Source organism: Manis javanica, chromosome 8 (assembly GCF_040802235.1).
Source record: "Manis javanica isolate MJ-LG chromosome 8, MJ_LKY, whole genome shotgun sequence".
NCBI lineage: Eukaryota > Metazoa > Chordata > Mammalia > Pholidota > Manidae > Manis > Manis javanica.
The window spans coordinates 94,943,817-94,960,016 of NC_133163.1; positions in this window are offsets into that span (position 1 = coordinate 94,943,817).

Below are 16,200 nucleotides of genomic sequence, written 5' to 3' on the forward strand. Positions count from 1 at the left end.
TAATCATATGATCATCCCAGCAGATGCAGAAAAAGAATCTGACAAAATTCAACATCCTTTCATGGTAAAAATGCTCAACAAATTGGGCATAAAAGAAACATGTTATTCAGCTATGAGAAAGAGAAAATCCTGCCACTTGTGACAACATGGATGGACCTTGAGGACATAATGCTAAGTGAAGTCAGAGAGAAAAAGACAAATACTGGATGATCTCACTTATATGTGGAATCTAAAAACTCTGCCAGGGGACTTGGGGTGGGAGAAATGTGGAGATAGTGGTCAAAGGGTACCAACTTTCAGTTATAAAATAAGTAGGTTCAGGGGATTTAATGTGCAGCATGGTGATTATAGTTCACAATACTGTGTTATATGCTTGCAAGTTGAGCTATGAGAGTAGAGCTTTAATGTTCTCCCCATAACAACAAAGGTAATTAGGTGAGCTGAAGGATGTGCAAATTAACCTTATTGTGGAAACATCTCACAATATATACATGTATCAAATCATCACAGTGTACACTTTAACTTACACAATGGTATTTGTTAATTATATCTCAATAAAGCTGAAAACAACAACACACATTTACTCTCTTACGGTTCTGGAGGTCAGAATTTTGAAATCGGTTTCAGTGAGCCAAAATCAAGGTGTTTGTAAGGCTATGCTCCCTTCCAAGGCTCTAGGAAAGAATGTTTCCTTGTTTTTCCAGCATCTAGAGCTGTATTCTTTGGTGGTACCTTTCTCCATCTTGAAAGTCATCAGTGTAGCATCTTGCTTCAATCCTCACATTGCCTTCCATAGTAAAATCTCCCTCTTGTAAGGATGCTTGTGATTACATTTAGGATCCACCAAGTTAATCCAGGATAATCTCCCATCTCAAAATGATTAATTTAGTTATATCTGCCAAGTCCCTTTTGATGTGTAAGGTAATATTCATAGGTTCCAGGGATTCACACCTGGATTTCTTTGGGGCTGTTATTCAGCATGCCATGTTGCAAACGTAAATGCTTAAGAAACATTAGCTATTATTATTACTGTGCTAAGTACTTCCTATGTATTATCTCATTTAATCCTTACTATACCCCTAGGAGGTAGAGACTATATTTATCCCTATGTTACAGAGGAGAGGTTTGAGAGCTTAAACTTAGCTAGTTGCCTAAAATCAGATGGTAAATGGAATTCCAACTCCAAGATTAACTCCAGAGCCCATTGTCTTAGCCTCTATCCGAGGCTGGCTGAGAGGAACACACCTGTTACTCTCCTTGCAGTAACAAACAGTAAAGCTCTATCTATCCTGCTTTTCTGTTTGAGTTGATACGTGTTTTTCTGGGGAGGGGAGGTCCTTCCTCAAAGATTGTCATCTCTTTTGGGACAAGGAGTCTGTCATGAACTTTCCCTTATGGCTCCCTTAATGGCTCTGTACATACCGAAAATGAATCAATGTTGATTTAACTGTCAAAGCTGGAGACCATAAAGATAGTTAAGTTCAAACAATACTGATCAAACAGAAAAAAATCTACATCCTTATTTTGCTAACCCTTAGAAGCTGATATAATAAGAGGGATGAGCTGAGAACAGAAGTTTAGTTTCACCTTCTGACAGTCAGTGGACTGTCTGGGACATACAGAGATTAGAACAACTAGTCTTCAGAAAAATGGTTTATTTTGTTCCATGAAGAATAAATAGTATGTTGTTAATGCAACATGTAGTAGTCTTTCTGGCATGGTGGGACTGGTTATAGTCACCATATCATGGGGTTGGGTAGGAGATGGACTTCACTCAACAGGAGAAAGTCAAACCAGGAAATGAACTGTGAAGAAAGAGGTATCCACAAGTAAAAGCATCCTGGGTGATGGTGGAGAAAAGCCCAGTGTGAAGGAAAAGAAAGGTGATAAAAGTGTGTGATGCTGGTACTGCATTCTTGGGACATGATGAAATCTGCTGAAAGAGAAGGAAAGAAGAAAAGAGGCTTAGATCTAGGCACTGAGAAAGAGTTTGATGAATGTAAGGTTTTTCTCTAAAACATGAAAGAACCAGAAGTGGCCATATAAAAATTTCTTATAATGGACTTGTTTTTCTTCAGAAGGGGTGAGTGCTAGTATTTGCTAAGTCTGAGAAACCATCATCACCGCTTTGATTGCATGAATCATGTAGCAGCCACCACAGAAATCAGAATCATCAAAGCCTCTTTCTCCCTCCTTCTTGACAACCTTTTCCCAATCGGACTAGATTGGGGTGGGAGAAGATGGAAACTACAGTAAGTAATCGAGTATCCTCACTAGCATCTCTAAGGCATTAGGGGAAGTGAGGTGACTGAGGGACTGGTCCTGGGGCTTTTGGATTTCCACCCACACAGCATGATGGGAAACAAATGGAGGCTGGCTCATCAGAGCCTCGCCTTCCTGTGTGGAAGTCAAAATGTCACCAGAAGGCTGCCCAGAGAGCATGAAGCCAGAGGGTGTGGAGAGTAGGATGGATGGTTCCAATGGCTGATGCCACCCAGCTTCGGTGGCCTGATGCCTCCATGTCTGTTATCAGTATGTCCGCTTTGTGGGGACTAGCTCCTCATGTATTAGGTCAGGAAACTGCCTTTCCAGGATGGTTTGGAGACCAAGAACCCCTTCTGCTAGAACATTTTTTCTTCCTACATTATTATGCACATGTTAGGTTTAAATTTAACCTAGTCCAGGCCTGTATAGTCCACATTTTCTTGAGATGACAATACACCCGTGCCGCTTTAATCTGACCTGCAGGTTACTGATATTCATCTATTACATATTCAGAAATAATCCCTTTTGGCTGTGGCATTTCTACTAGTGTCTAATCTCATCCCTTTTATTTGGGTCTTACTGATTTATTTTAAGTTTAAGGATACTTTGGAATGTCAGTCCAACATATTGCCATATAAATACTCTCATTAATTCCATAAATGAACATTGTGGAGTATCTAGTGTTACTCTCATTTTAAGGCTGAAAAAAATTACACTAAGACTTATCCAAACTTTTCCAAAATCACATAGCTGGTAAATCATAGAATTAAGTTCAGCCTCCTCCTACATAATACTGAAGTGACTATGAAAAATTACTGACATTTCAATTGGGAATTTACTCTTATGTTTCCTGGTGATGACATACTATGCACAACCGTAGTTCAAACCTGACTGCATATCAAATCATGTTATTGAGCTTTTAAAAACCATACATGCTTTAAGTGCACTGCTGCAATTAGATTTGCTAGTACAGTTGACCATTGAACAACACAAGGATTAGGGGTCCAACACCCTCGTGCAGTCGAAAATCCACCTAAAACTTGACTCCCCAAAAACTTAACTACTAACAGCCTTACCAATAACATAGTCAATTAACATATATTTTGTATGTTATACATGTTGTATACTGTATTCTTAAAATAAAGTAGACTAAAGAAAATGTTTTTTCAAATTATCACAAATCTCCAAAAAAATTTCCAATATTGTTTATTGCAAAAATTCATGTATAAGTGAATCTATGCAGTTCAAAACCATATTGTTCAAGGGTCAGCTGTATTTTATTCAGGATTTTTGCATCTATGTTGATGACATAGATTGGCTTGTAATATTTCTTGTAATGACCTTGACTGGTTTGGGTATCAGCTTTTATGCTGGCCTCATAAAACAAGTTGGGAAGTCTTTCTTATTTTTTATTGCCTTATGTTTATCAGATGTTATTTGTACTATTTGTACAATTTTTGTACTTTACAGAGATTTTCATTTTGACCCAATATATTAATCATTATTTTTATGAGTTATTCATGAATACTTAAAGGAAAGTATATCCTTTTAGAACACTAGTTTTACCTATGTTATTAATTGTGCAATTTAGACTTTCAGTGTCTTAAACCTCCTCATAATATTGTGTTTCTATTTTTCGTTGTATATGCTGTGGTTTAATGTTTTAATTAACATTCATATTGATGCTATGTTGTTTGCTACATATTCATAACTTTATAAATTCATTGCAAATTACATTCTTTACCATTATAAATGACTATTCTTTGCCACCTTCAACACTTATTTATCCTCGTGTTAACCTTGCCTGAAATTAAAATTACAATCCCTGTTTTCTTTTTGTTTGCAATTGTGAAGAATTCTGAATTATTTTGTTTTGGATCCCTTGTATACAGCATAGAGTTGGATTTTGCTTTATGATTCAAATAAAAATTCCTTTTATTTTAATAAATTAGTTTGGCTCATTTGTAGTTATCAAATTTACATGTTTGGTTTTAATTCTCTGTTATTTTATATCATGCCTTCTATTTCTTGATAGATTCTCTAAAAACTCTTTGAAATGTAGTATGTATTTGTTTTTGTTTTTTCCTGAAAATTTGGAAGGCTTCTATTTTTGTTTTAGTGGGTGTCTATAATTTATACACCTAATCATCACTTCTTATGCATTATTTGATCAATCCCCTAATATGAATAAATAACAGAATTAGTTTCTCTTCTTCTTCTTCTTCTCCTGCCCTCTATAGTCCTTCTCTTTTTGCCATAGTTTTCTCGTTCATCACTTGTTTGGCTTAAATTCATCATCTAGTAGTTATTTCAAGGAAGGCTCATGAAAACAATGTATCTTGAATTCTTGCATGCTCAAAAATGTCTTACTGTGCCTTTTTACATACGCCATAGTTTGGCTTGGTTTAGAATGTGTGGGTGATGCATACTTTCCTTGAGGGCTTCCTAGGATTGCTTCTAGCAGTGAAAGCTGCTTATGTAGAACTTTAAGCCAAGCCTGAATTTCTTCCCACTTACAAGTGACTTGATTATTTGCCTAGCTGCCCAAAGGATTCTTTATCTTGGAAATCAAATAACTTCTTTTCAGTATTGATCTTTCCCTTGATAAGGTATGATCTTTCAATTTTCAGATTCAAATATTTTATTTTGGAAAATTTCCTTTAATTATATATTGAAATTATTTTCTATTATATTATTTTTGGATATCTTCATCAGGGAATCCACTATGCAACCATTGAGTCTCTTTTGGCTACCTTCAATGTCTATCACTTTCTGATACTTTTAAACTTGTTTATTTCTGTTTCATTTTGTTCACTTCTTTCAATCTCATCCTCTATGTCTTTCATTGTGTTTTTGACATTGTCTGTCTATTCCTTTGTGATATTTCAGATTTTGGGGTTTGTTTGTTTGTTTGTTGATGATTTTGTTTTATTCCACTTTCCTTCCTGAGAGCTTTCAGCTTACATTTCATTTCTTTCTAATTTTCCCCTATTACTTCCTTAAGCTTTTTAATGTCTGCTTTATGCTATTTTATTACAAAGGCAAGTGCATTATTGGATTTTCCTTTATACATATTAAAAAAATTTTTATTTATAGAAAAAGTTGCAAGTACAATATGAAGAACTTTATTTCCTAACCCAATTGTCAACATTATGTCCCATCAAAATTAGGAAATTAACACTGATACATAGCATTACTATTCAGGATTTATTTGACTTCCATCACACTGACAGATTCAAAGATTACAGACCAGTTATTGAAGGGTGTTCCTCAATTTGGGCTTGTTAATGCTTTCTTATGATTAGATTCAGTTTATGCATTTTTTTGGCATGAAAATATCGCTGTTTTCTTCTTATTGCATCCTATCAAGTGGTACATGATTTTAATTTGTCACATTGCCAACAATAGTAACTTTGACCATTTGATTAAGGTGGTATATGCCAGGCTTCTCTACTATAAAGTTACTTTTTCCCCTGTATAATTAATAAATATTTTATAGAGAATTTTGGGTTATTTAACTACACATTCTTTGTCTAACTTTCAATTAATTAATTTTTATCAATATGGACTTGTGGGTTCCTATTTTATCTGATGGATTATGATCTGTTACTATTGTGATTTATTTTTATACTCATGTTGCCTCTGATTTGACCAGTAGAAGTCTCTGGCAAAAGCAAGCTGCTTCTGTGTCCTTGGTTATGTATCATCATTGGTGGAATACTTATTTTCTGGCACAGTAACATGTTCAGGATTATCTTGTACCTTTCTTGTCCTAGCCCTAGACTAAGTCATTTCTTCAAGAAGTCCTGGTTCCTTTTAGTGGAGAATGGTATTTAGAAACCAAGATTTGGATGCTACATTTATTCCTTGCTTACTATTGGGTATCACATTTCCCAAAACTTTTTCAGTAGACCAAGCAATGGAGTGTGTGTGTGCATATACAATACAGATATTTTTTTTTTTGGAGAGGGCATCTCTCATATTTATTGATCAAATGGTTGTTAACAACAATAAAATTCTGTATAGGGGACTCAATGCTCAATGTACAATCATTAATCCACCCCAAGCCTAATTCTCATCAGTCTCCAATCTTCTGAAGCATAATGAACAAGTTCTTACATGGTGAACAAGTTCTTACATAGTAAGTTCTTACATGGTGAACAGTACAAGGGCAGTCATCACAGAAACTTTCAGTTTTGATCACACATTATGAACTATAAACAATCAGGTCAAATATGAATATCCGTTTGATTTTTATACTTGATTTATATGTGAATACCACATTTCTCCCTTATTATTATTATTATTATTTTTAATAAATTGCTGAAGTGGTAGGTAGATGCAAGATAAAGGTAGAAAACATAGTTTAGTGCTGTAAGAGAGCAAATTTAGATGATCAGGTGTGTGCCTGTAGACTAAGTGTTAATCCAAGCTAGACAAGGGCAATAAAACAACCACGGAGGCAGAAGATTTCTCTCAAAACAGGGGGGTGAGGTTCTAAGCCTCACCTCTGTTGATCCCCAATTTCTCACCTGATGGCCCCCCTGCGACTATGCCTGTCTTAGGTTGTTCCTCCCTTGAGGAATCTTACCCGTCTCTGGCTAACCAGTCATCTTCTGGGGCCATACAGGGAAATGTAAAGTTGGTAAGTGAGAGAAAGGCAATATTGTTTGAAAAGGTTAGCTTTTTACTTCTTTGCAGATTTATGCCCTGTGGCTTTTATGCCCAGTATTTGTCTTGAGGTATCTTTACCACTTGGAAGAATTATGATACTCAGTAAATTCGATATGAGGCACGAATTCTACTTAAGGGTTGTAATTAGGAAGGAAGAAGAAAAGCTATAGGAGTAGCAGACGGAAGATAACATGGGAAGATTGATTATTTCTTTGACATATCTTCTTGTAGAGTAACTTAAGCATGTATAGGTTTCAAACTACTAGTTAAATTGCGTATGCACATTAACATAATAGGAATACAGTTACATAACTAAAGCAGACCTATAATTACCAGCCATCTCCAGTGAAACCAAGAAAACCAGTTAGGCACCAAAGGCATTTGTGAAAACTTATCTATGATATGGTGGATATTATCCAACTGATCTTGAACAGTCTGAGAGAAATCAGACAAATTAAAACAACCCATTCCTGGGGACTGTTCACATCCCATATGTTCTTTTAACAGTAGATAGTCTGTAGTCATAAGATTTTGGAGTGTTACAACTTGCACTTCTCCTAATTCTTGGTTGAGTTCCAACAGTATAGATCCAGTCAAATTTGTTGTTTTACTGTATGCACAGGCCAGCTTAGATATCTCCTTCTTCATTCCAATGGCAAGTCCAGGAACCAATGGGATGAATGCAGCTACAACTGCAGCATCGCCTAGATCTTTGTTGAGGTTTTTTTGATGATAATCTTCTGGTATGACTCTTCCAGAGAGTGCTGATGTTGGAAGTTCTTCTTCATATCGTATCTTAGTTCATTTTCTGGGTAGCCAAATTAGGCTTTGATCCTCTGTCAGTCCATTCTTGGGTTCTGTGATTCCGCTGCTGTTTTGTTTCTTCAGTTTTTCCTTTGTTCTTATACTCAACAGATGAGTGAAATCATTTGGTATTTCTCTTTCTCCGCTTGGCTTATTTCACTGAGCATAATACCCTCCAGCTCCATCCATGTTGCTGCAAATGGTAGGATTTGCCCTCTTCTTATGGCTGAGTAGTATTCCATTGTGTATATGTACCACATCTTCTTTATCCATTCATCTACCGATGGACATTTAGGTTGCTTCCAATTCTTGGCTATTGTAAATAGTGCTGCAATAAACATGGGGGTGCATCTGTCTTTCTCAAACTTGATTGCTGTGTTCTTAGGGTAAATTCCTAGGAGTGGAATTCCTGGATCAAATGGTAAGTCTGTTTTGAGCATTTTGATGAAAACCTCCATACTGCTTTCCACAATGGTTGAACTACTTTACATTCCCACCAGCAGTGTAGGAGGGTTCCCCTTTCTCCACAGCCTCGCCAACATTTGTTGTTGTTTGTCTTTTGAATGGCAGCCATCCTTACTGGTGTGAGTTGATACCTCATTGTAGTTTTAATTTGCATTTCTCTGATAATTAGTGATGTGGAGCATCTTTTCATGTGTCTGTTGGCCATCTGTATTTATTTTTTGGAGAACTGTATGTTCAGTTCCTCTGCCCATTTTTTAATTGGATTATTTGCTTTTTGTTTCTTGAGGTGTGTAAGCTCTTTATATATTTTAGACATCAAGCCTTTATCGGATCTGTCATTTACAAATATATTCTCCCATACTGTAGGGTTCCTTTTTGTTCTATTGATGGTGTCTTTTGCTGTACAGAAGCTTTTCAGCTTGATATAGTCCCACTTGTTCATTTTTGCTGTTGTTTTCCTTGCCCAGGGGGATATGTTCAAGAAGAGGTAACTCATGTTTATGTCTAAGAGGTTTTTGCCTATGTTTTTTTCTAAGAGTTTTATGGTTTCATGACTTACATTCAGGTCTTTAATCCACTTTGAATTTACTTTTGTGTATGGGCTTAGACAAAGGTCTAGTTTCATTCTCCTACATGTAGCTGTCCAGTTTTGCCAGCACCATCTGTTGAAGAGACTGTCATTTTGCCATTGTATGTCCATGGCTCCTTTATCAAATATTAATTGACCATATATGTTTGGGTTAATGTCTGGAGTCTCTAATCTGTTTCACTGGTCTGTGGCTCTGTTCTTGTGCCAGTACCAAATTGTCTTGATTACTATGGCTTTGTAGTAGAGCTTGAAGTTGGGGAGTGAGATCCGCCCTACTTTATTCTTCTTTCTCAGGATTGCTTTGGCTATTCGGGTCTGTGGTGTTTCCATATGAATTTTTGAATTATTTGTTCCAGTTCATTGAAGAATGTTGCTGGTAATTTGATAGGGATTGCATCAAATCTGTATATTGCTTTGGGCAGGATGGCCATTTTCATGATATTAATTCTTCCTAGCCATGAGTATGGAATGAGTTTCGATTTGTTAGTGTTCCCTTTAATTTCTCTGAAGAGTGTTCATAGTTTTCAGGGTATAGGTCTTTCACTTCTTTGGTTAGGTTTATTCCTAGGTATTTTATTCTTTTTGATGCAATTGTGAATGGAATTTTTTTCCTGATTTCTCTTTCTATTGGTTCATTGTTAGTGTATAGGAAAGCTACAGATTTCTGTGTGTTAATTTTGTATCCTGCAACTTTGCTGTATTCTGATATCAGTTCTAGTAGTTTTGGAGTGGAGTCTAGGGTTTTTTATGTACAATTTCATATCATCTGCAAATAGTGACAGTTTAACTTCTTCTTTACCAATCTGGATTCATTGTATTTCTTTGTTTTGTCTGATTGCCGTGGCTAGGACCTCCAGTACTATGTTAAATAACAGTGGGGAGAGTGGGCATCCCTGTCTAGTTCCCCATCTCAGAGGAAAAGCTTTCAGCTTCTCGCTGTTCAGTATGATGTTGGCTGTGAGTTTATCATATATGGCCTTTATTATGTTGAGGTACTTGCCCTCTATTCCCATTTTGCTGAGAGTTTTTATCATGAATGGATGTTGAATTTTGTCAAATGCTTTTTCAGCATCTATGGAGACGATCATGTGATTTTTGTCTTTCTTTTTGTTGATGTGGTGGATGATGTTGATGGATTTTCGAATGTTGTACCATCCTTGCATCCCTGGGATGAATCCCACTTGGTCATGGTCTATGATCCTTTTGATATACTGTTGAATTCTGTTTGCTAATATTTTATTGAGTATTTTTGCAACTACATTCATCCGGGATATTGGTCTGTAATTTTCTTTTTTGGTAGGGTCTTTGCCTGGTTTTGTTTTAGGGTGATGTTGGCTTCATAGAATGAGTTTGGGAGTATTCCTTCCTCTTCTATTTTTTGGAACACTTTAAGGAGAATGGGTATTATGTCTTCTCTGTGTGCCTGATAAAATTCCGAGGTAAATCTGTCCAGCCCGGGGGTTTTGTTCTTGGGTAGTTTTTTCATTACCGTTTCAATTTCTTTGCTCGTAATTGGTTTAACTTTTATGTTTCTTCCTTGGTCAGTCTTGGAAGGTTGTATTTTTCTAGGAAGTTGTCCATTTCTTCTAGGTTTTCCAGCTTGTTGGCATATAGGTTTTCATAGTAGTCTTTAATAATTCTTTGTATTTCTGTGGAGTCTGTCGTGATTTTTCCGTTCTCATTTCTGATTCTGTTGATTTGTGTTGATTCTCTTTTTCTCTTAATAAGTTTGTCTAGAGGCTTATCTATTTTGTTTATTTTCTCAAAGAACCAGCTCTTGGTTTCTTTGATTTTTGCTATTGTTTTATTCTTCTCAATTTTGTTTATTTCTTCTCTGATCTTTATTATGTCCCTCCTTCTGTTGACTTTAGGCCTCATTTGTTCTTCTTTTTCCAGCTTCGATAATTGTGATGTTAGACTATTCATTTGGGATTGTTCTTCCTTCTTCAAGTGTGCCTGGATTGCTATATACTTTCCTCTTAAGACTGCTTTCGCTGCGTCCCACAGAAGTTGGAGCTTTGTGTTGTTGTTGTCATTTGTTTCTATATATTCCTTGATCTCTATTTTGATTTGTTCATTGATCCATTGATTATTTAGTAGTATGTTGTTAAGCCTCCATGTGTTTGTGAGCCTTTTTGTTTTCTTTGTAGAATTTATTTCTACTTTTATACCTTTGTGGTCTGAAAAGTTGGTTGTTAGAATTTCAATATTTTGGAATTTACTGAGGCTCTTTTTGTGAGCTAGTATGTGGTCTATTCTAGAGAATGTTCCATGTGCACTTGAGAAGAATGTATATCCTGTTGCTTTTGGATGTAGAGTTCTATAGATGTCTATTAGGTCCATCTGTTCTAGTGTGTTGTTCAGTGCCTCTGTGTCCTTACTTATTTTCTGCCTGGTGGATCTATCCTTTGGGGTGAGTGGTATGTTGACGTCTCCTAAAATGAATGCATTGAAGTCTATTTCCCCCTTTAGTTCTGTTAGTATTTGTTTCACATATGCTGGTGCTCCTGTGTTGGGTGCATATATATTTAGAATGGTTATATCCTCTTGTTGGGCTGAGCCCTCTATCATTATGTAGTGCCCTTCTTTATCTCTTGTTACTTTCTTTGTTTTGAAGTCTATTTTGTCTGATATTAGTACTGCAACCCCTGCTTTCTTCTCACTGTTGTTTGCCTGAAATATGTTTTTCCATCCCTTGACTTTTAATATGTGCATGTCTTTGGGTTTGAGGTGAGTTTCTTGCAAGCAGCATATAGATGGGTCTTGCTTTTTTATCCAGTCTATTACTCTGTGTCTTTTGATTGGTGCATTAAGTCCATTTACATTTAGGGTGACTATTGAGAGATATGTACTTATTACCATTGCAGGCTTTAAATTCGTGGTTACCAAAGGTTCAAGGTTAGCTTCTTTAGTATCTTACTGCCTAACTTAGCTCGCTTATTGAGCTGTTATATGCACTGTCTGGAGATTCTTTTCTTCTCTCCCTTCTTATTCCTCCTCCTCCTTTCTTCATATATTGGGTGTTTTGTTCTGTGCTCTTTTTAGGAATTCACCCATCTAGAGCAGTCCCTGTAAGATGCCCTGTAGAGGTGGTTTGTGGGAAGCAAATTCCCTCAGCTTTTGCTTGTCTGGGAATTGTTTAATCCCGCCATCATATTTAAATGATAGTCGTGCTGGATACAGTATCCTTGGTTCAAGTCCCTTCTGTTTCATTGTATTTAATATATCAAGCCATTCTCTTCTGGCCTGTAGGGTTTCTGTCAAGAAGTCTGATGATAGCCTGATGGGTTTTCCTTTATAGGTGACCTTTTTCTCTCTAGCTGCCTTTAAAACTCTTTCCTTGTCCTTGATTCTTGCCATTTTAATTATTATGTGTCTTGGTGTTGTCCTCCTTGGATCCTTTCTGTTGGGGGTTCTGTGTATTTCTGTGACCTGTTCGAATATTTCCTCCCCCAGTTTGGGGAAGTTTTCAGGAATTATTTCTTCAAAGACACTTTCTATCCCTTTTCCCCTCTCTTCTTCTTCTGGTACCCTTATAATACAGATATTGTTCCTTTTCGATTGGTCACACAGTTCTCTTAGTATTGTTTCATTCCTGGAGATCCTTTTATCTCTCTCTATGTCAGCTTCTATGTGTTCCTGTTCTCTGGTTTCTATTCCTTCAATGGCCTTTTGCATCATTTCCATTCTGCTTATAAATCCTTCCAGGGTTTGTTTCACTTCTGTAATCTCCTTCCTGGCATCTGTGATCTTCCTCCGGACTTCATCCCATTGCTCTTGCATTTTTCTCTGCATCTGTCAGCATGTTCATGATTTTTATTTTGAATTCTTTTTCAGGAAGACTGGTTACGTCTGTCTCCTTCTCAGGTGTTGACTCTGTGATCTTTGTCTGTCTGTAGTTTTGCCTTTTCATGGTGATATAGTTTGCAGAGCTGGTACCAGTGATGGCTGGAAGAGCTTTCCTTCTTGTTGGTTTGTGGCCTTCCTCTCCTGGGAGAACAGCAACCTCTAGTGGCTTGTGCTGGGCAGCTGCGCACAGACAGGGGCACGCAGACAGGGCTTCTGCTTCCTGCCCCGCTGCTATGGAGTTTATCTCTGCTGTTGCTGTGGGTGTGGCCTGGCTCAGGCTGCTGCTCCAAAATGGCGGAGCCCCATTGGAGGTGGAGTGTCTGGGAGGCTATTTGTCTCCATAAGGGGCCTCCGTGCTCCCTGCTGCCCAGGGGGTTAGAGTGTCCAGAGATCCCCATATTCCCTGCCTCTGGACTAAGTGTCCTGCCCTGCCCCTTTAAGACTTCCAAAAAGTACTCACCAAACCAAAACAACAACAACAAGAACAACAAAAAAGAAAAACACACGATTTTCTTTGTCCTCAGGTGCTGGTCTCAGGCACCTGCTCACCAGTCTTGCTGCCCTGTTTCCCTAGTATTGGTGTCCCTGTCCCTTTAAGACTTCCAAAAAGCACTCCCCCCCAAAAAAAAGAGGAAAAAAAATAAATATCCGTTCCCGTTTCTTTGTTCTGTGGTGTCAGCCTCAGGCATTCGCTCACTGGTCCTGCTGCCCTGTTTCCCTAGTTTCCAGCCCTCCATGCATGCACTGTGCCTGCGCTCTGGTGCGGATGGCTGGGGCTGGGTGTTCAGCAGTCCTGGGCTCCCTCTCCCTCCCGGCTCTGACTCCTCTCTTCCCGCCAGGAGTTGGGGATAGGAGCGCTTGGGTCCCGCCAGGCTGGGGTTTGTATCTTACCCCCTTCACGAGGTGCTGGGTTCTTGCAGGTGTGGATGTGGTCTGGATGTTGTCCTGTGTCCTCTGGTCTCTATTTTAGGAAGAGTTGTCTTTGTTATATTTTCATAGATATATGTGGTTTTGGGAGGAGATGTCCACTGCTCTACTCACGCTGCCATCTTGGCTCCCGCTACAATACAGATATTTATATTTATGGTTATTTCAAAGTATGTTTATATTGCAAACCATGAATTCACAGTGATTCCTCCAATTTTATCCAACACTGCACAGCGCTCATTCTGCTTTTTCCTTTCCTTATTTTACCCCTCTTCAACAGTGAGAAACTTCACTCCCATTATCCTTGATATATATATTTATTTTGTCAATCTCTCTGTATGTATCAGTCTTCCATCTCTGTGGCTGCCTCCTCACCTGAGCAAATGTGGTCCCCACCCTACCCTACACCCCACACTGGCCCTTCCCTAAGGTCATCCTCTTTGTCATAGCCAGTCTCTCTTTTCCATGATTATCAATGGCTTCCTTGTTGCTAAATCCACTAAACACTTCTTGGATTCCATCTTGACCTCTCCTTAGAATTCAACAGTTTGCTGCTTCCTCCTTATGACACTGCCTTTTTCTACTATGGTTTAACTTATTCTCAAGATCCTTGGTTGGTTCCTCTTCCTTTTCCTGATTTCTCAATATTGAATGCTCAATTCTTTCCCTTGATTATTTCATTTTCTCTTCTTGCTTTAAATACAGTGTATACACCAATGGTTTCCAAATTCAGTTTAGACTTTTTCAAACCAAGATTTTCCAAGACCCTTATATTAGTTGGTCATTTCTCCTGGATGTCTCACAGACATTCACAAACTTGGTCTATTTAAAATTACCTGTCTGATCACTCCCCCAAGTTTGCCCATCTTCAAAGCAGTGCTGTCCATATCAGATAACAGCATCTCATTCACCCAGTTAGTCTTGTCAGAAATCTGGAAGTTAACCTTTTCAAGACCTTCTCCTGTAGGCCAATCCCTTACCAAGTCCTGCGGAACCTGCCTCCAGGATAAATCTTGGCTCCATCCATTTCACTCCATCTCTACTTCCATTGTTTATCCAAGTCCAAGTCACCAACCTCAGTTGGCATTAGTAGTAACCTTTAACTGGTCCTCAGCTTCCACAGTTCTGCTCTAGCAGCACCACAACTACCACCAAGTGCCTCTCTCCCTGGATAGTTCTAGACTAAAATTCTTACTCTCTTAGTTACTTTTCATAACACTTCTTAACCTTTTCTTGAGATTTGTTAATGGCAGGTGTGTTCCTCGTTCCTTACGGAAGTCCCTCAATCTCATCTATTGCATATGGATTTTACTATTTTAACTTTCATTAGTAACCTTATTTCCAAGGTCTGCAAGAAACCTCTTGGTTTATTCTTCTGTTTCTTTCTTTCTTTTGTTGTAAATAACCAGGTTTGAGTAACTGAATAGTTGATAACCAATTGGGAAAATCTGGAAATCAGGATTTTGCAACTGTTCTGATCTTGGGGACACTATACTATGGCCCCATGGCACACTGATTTCTCTGGTTAGTACACTATGTAATCCAGACCTGAAGTAACTCAGTATTTGTGATAGGATGTAGTCTCCCTTATTCCAGGTATATGACCCCAGAGGGTGTGCATCCCATGATTTAATTTTTTAATTTCAAATAAGTTTTCAGGGCAGAAACTTACTGACCACTACTGAAGTTGTGCTCAGTGGAGAGAGTGCCTCAGAGTGATGTGCTGTTTGGGAAAGTCAGGCAGAGGCCCAGAGAAGCTGTGCCAAGCAGGCTACTAGCAAAGGCAGAGCCAGCATTTTATTCTTATTCAATAAAATGCCTAGAAAAACCTATTCCTCACCATTGTGAATGCTGGTCTCTGTTAGGAAATTATGTAAAAAATGTCACAACAAATTGTTTAAATACTAAAATAACAACTTGCTTTTTAATTTTAAAAATGCCAGTTTCTTAACAATCCTTATCAACTCACCTTTGGCTTTTCTATAGATGGCCCTAGTCATAGACTATATTCCTAAATATGTCTCCCACCTTTCCAGATCTCTTTGTCCCCGGCCAACAACTTTCAAGACAGTTTCATAGTGTTATTGCTTAGGAGAAAACAAATACCACTTCAAGTGTGGCTGTTGTGTCATTATTTTAGTGGCCTTTGATTTGGTTCTGGAGTTTTGTTTTCTTAATTTAAAAGTCAAGAAGTGTCTACTTCAAGTGGCTCTCAGCTCTTAAGCCATTCATGGGGCTTTCTCCATCTTCAGCTTCACATGCTTGGCAGACTGTGAGGAAACCCCACAGGAGCTGAGTGCAGTAGCTGATGGAGGAACCAGCCAAGCACAGCCAAACCTTGTGGGAGGTGTGTCAAAGCAAAGAACACAACTGATTGTAGAAGAGCCCTGCAAAAATTGATCCCATTGACTTGTCACATCTTGTGACACTCCTCTACCCTACACTAACACACACACACACACACACACACACACGCGCGCGCGCGCGCCTTTTTGTCATTATTGGGGTTTCAGAGTTTGATACATCATCAAATCTTTTGTTTTGAGTTCCACACTGCATAAAACATTTTTCCAGGTTCTGTTTAAGAAATGAGGCCTTGCCCTTCAGTGTGTTTGGAGAAGGGATGA